This window comes from Nanorana parkeri, unplaced genomic scaffold (genome assembly GCF_000935625.1).
Source record: "Nanorana parkeri isolate BGI_ZX_2015 unplaced genomic scaffold, ASM93562v1 scaffold96, whole genome shotgun sequence".
Taxonomy (NCBI): domain Eukaryota; kingdom Metazoa; phylum Chordata; class Amphibia; order Anura; family Dicroglossidae; genus Nanorana; species Nanorana parkeri.
Genome location: NW_017306364.1, coordinates 657695 through 661230, shown reverse-complemented (window position 1 = coordinate 661230; position 3536 = coordinate 657695). Strand labels below are relative to the sequence as shown.

Sequence of the window (3536 nt, the reverse complement as noted above, 5' to 3'; positions counted from 1 at the left end):
AAGAGTAACGGACAGGCCAGCAGCAACCGATAACCCTTTTTCAGAAACACATTTGACCAGGCGGCCGCTGGCGCCTATGACATGCCAGGCGATAAAAAGTTCGCGCAAGCGCAGTGTCCGAAAGAGCTGATGCCGCTCGTACGCGGCCACGCGCCTTTTCCTGCACGCATGCGCTTTGGAAGCTCTTTCAACGTTCCTGGTCGGCTCGGGTTTCCCTGCCTCCTGCCGAGCGCGCATGCGTGGAACGCCCGTCGGGTGCTGAGCCGAGGCAGGCGCGCGTCCCCTGCACGGAGCGGGCAGCGGCCACGTAGCTGCGCGGCGCCGGGAGCGCGCACGGAGGGGGGCGCTCGGTCTAGTGACGTGAGCGGCGGAGGAGGAGGAGGCCGAGGACAGGAAGGAAGCTTACCGGGAGATATGGACCGAGACACCCCGGGAGGGAGGGTGAGTGAGGGAAGGGAACGCGGGCTTGGAGCGCGAAGGGAGAGAGCTGAGGCCTGTAGTGGGGGGCAGCTGCTGGTTTGTGGAGCCTGTGCTGGGACCAGGCCTGGGGCTACTAGGCCGCATTGAGCAGATATGGTATTAATACTGCCCAATGCATGACTTCACATCCACAGGGGGCCAGCTCTGCTATGGGCGGCTCTTTATTGAGCAAGCAGGCCGGGGCCTAGGGAGGGGCAATAAATCAGCTGCCCCTCTACCCCCACTTCTATTACTTCCCATAGACTGGGGCTACCCCACCCTGCACCTCCACCAAGCCAAGGCTTGACCATGCAACCCCCAATCATACAACCTCCCATTCTGATTGGAAGATCCTTTCATCTAATGTCACCACACATCATCAACCAACCAGCTGCACAATTGGAGGGGGGGCAGTATATGGAAAATATTGCAATGCAACCACATGCATTAAAGCGTATGTACAGCCAAACGTATTATTATTCAAGTGTTGCATATAATAGTGTTAAACCCTCTGTTAAATTTCATTGTTTACACTTTTTGTTATAGCATTGGGGAGATTTCCCTTCACTTCCTGTCCAGTGGACACAACAGGAAGTTAGAGTAAATCTCCCAAAGTCCGGGGGGAATTCCCCTCTAAAAGACTGTTTCCACTGCTGTAGTCACATTTTGAGAATATGGTTGAGTTCCCATCCACATATATATATATATAGATATAGATATATATATATATATATAGATAGATAGATATATATATATCCTCAGTACCCCCCCCGTCTCAGGGGCAAACTGTTCAGAGTAGCTTGCGGTCTGCTGCATTCACACCTCAGCAGGTGCATTTCTGGTGATTTAAAGGAGACCTCCCGGTAGCTTTTTTAAATTACCCTTTGCGCTGGGGCTAGGCCGGCACTGCGAGGGTTAACTGCTGGTTTTAGTCTGGGCAAGAAAATAACCAAGTTGTACTCACACGATCTTCCAAGCTGGGCAGCTGTCACGACGCTCCCTCCACTGCCGCGATGGTATGTCCCTCGGAGTCCTCCCGTCCTGTACACTGTGTATAGAATGTGTTGGCTGAGGGACCTGCTGCAGTGGAGCGTTAGAGAGGCTCCAGTGACCGGTCTAAGAGCAAGCCGGCTCCTAGGATTGGGTGAAAATAACTGTTATTCTCCTCCCTAGACAAAAACAAGCAATTAACCTTTGCAGTGCCTGAGTAGCCCCACTGCAGGAGTTAGTAAAATTGGTTGGTGTTCTTCTTTGAAGCTTTTTTTGGCCATGGAAAAGGATGTTTTTAATGCAATTTGCATCTATATCAAGCTTCAGGCCAATGGAAAGCTCTATCCCCTCCCTTTTTAGATTGTAAGCCCTCAGGGGCAGGGCCCTCCTTACCATCCTGTCTTGAATTGAATTGTAATTATGTCTTCCATATGACGTAAAGCGCTGTGCAAACTGTTGGCGCTATATAACTCCTGTACAATGATAATGGAGGAAGAGAGCAATTCTTTAAATGTGTGCCAAAAACAGAAACTTGGGGGGGGATAAGATCACATGATGGTCACATAGCTATTAAAGGAGAAGAGGTCCACAGGGGAATGACCATTAAAAGAGAACTATGACCCAACCTTTTTTTTTGGCCATACTTCTCTTTAGGGTCACGGGAGGACATATACTGTTTCTCCCTGTGCCCCAAAACTCAGCATATAGTCAGCTATTGCTGCTATATGCTGACAGCGCAGAGCCACACTGCAGCCGGGACGGATCCCGACAGTATTGTCGGGATCCACCCCGCTGCCTGATTGACAGCTGTCTCCTCCTCTCTAGAGGCAGAGCCAACTGTGCCCTCCCCTGTCTGTCCCGCCAATCAGTGCTTGAGGAATGAAGAGAGATGGGGGGAATCCCTGTGGGGAGCGGTGACTGCCAGTGACCGCTCTCTTCATGGAGAAGATCAGGAACTGAGTGATCCGTGGTATGTGATCGCTCAGTTCTCGATCTATAGAGCCGACGTGTGACAGCATCAGTGTCACACATCAGCTGTAACTATGGGGATGAGTGTATTTCACTCACCCCATAATTCTCTTTTAAGTGAGAGCTTACTGTCTTTTAGATTGTAAGCTCTCAGGGGCAGTGCCCTCCTGACCATCTCATCTTGTATTGTCATTGTAATGTCTTCCTTATAGTGTAAAGTGCTGCGCAAACTGTTGGCGCTATATAAATCCTGTAAAATAATAAGTTCCCCTATTTTCCCTTTGTCTAGAAAGTGTACGTTACAATCTCTGCATACCGTGTTTCCCCAAAAATAAGACACTGTCTTATATTTTTTTTGGCTCACAAAAACACACTAGGTCTTATTTTCGGGGTAGGTCTTATTTTTTTTTTTAATGTACAACAATCCAACGTTAACACAAATCCAAATTAAATAATCCAAAATGGCAAAGTTAAGAATAGGGTGATCAGGGGTGCCGTACCTTTCCAAGAGCAATTTGGTAACCAATCGCTGGCCAGAGTGAGCGAAACTCACGGAGTGCATTTGGTATCACTCCGCCTGTGACAGGAGCGGCGCTATAGTGGAAGCATCGGCTTATGTGGCTCTGCTCCCTCCGCTGCCGCCTCGCTTCCTCTAGCGCTGGCTTCTTTGGCACCACTGATTCTCTCCTGCGGCTCTTCAAGTTCCCCTTATGCCACCCTGGGAATGGTCACAACTAGGTCTTATTCTCGGGGTAGGTCTTATATGTTAGCAATTCCCAAAAATAGTACTAGGTCTTATTTTCAGGGTAGGTCTTATTTTCAGGGAAACAGGGTACTATTTGCATGTTTGCTTTGGATGGGGTCACACAGAATACGATTCAGTCATAAATCTTGAATGAGACTGAAATGCTTTCATTAGGTCTAAGCACTGAGAGAGGAATTGATCAGTATTGAAGGAGACAGAATCTGGAGCAGTCACCCAAGGCAACCAATCAGCTTCTATCTTCAGTTTAGCTTTAAAAATAAAAGATGGAAGTTGATTGGTTGCCACGGGCGACTGCTCAAGATTCTGTCTGCTCCAGTTGATAAATCCCCCCCCCCCCCCCTCCCCTTTTACC

General features: G+C 49.1%; 1 protein-coding gene across 1 annotated transcript in view; it reads left to right on the top strand.

The window, feature by feature from the left end:
- The first annotated feature begins 236 nt into the window (after positions 1 to 236).
- ZNF652 (zinc finger protein 652) overlaps positions 237 to 3536 on the top strand; it is a 38071-nt gene continuing 34771 nt past the window's right edge. Inside the window, exon 1 of the mRNA XM_018552718.1 lies at positions 237 to 441. The gene's annotated coding sequence lies outside the window, so the exon portion shown is untranslated. The remainder of the gene's footprint in view (positions 442 to 3536) is intronic.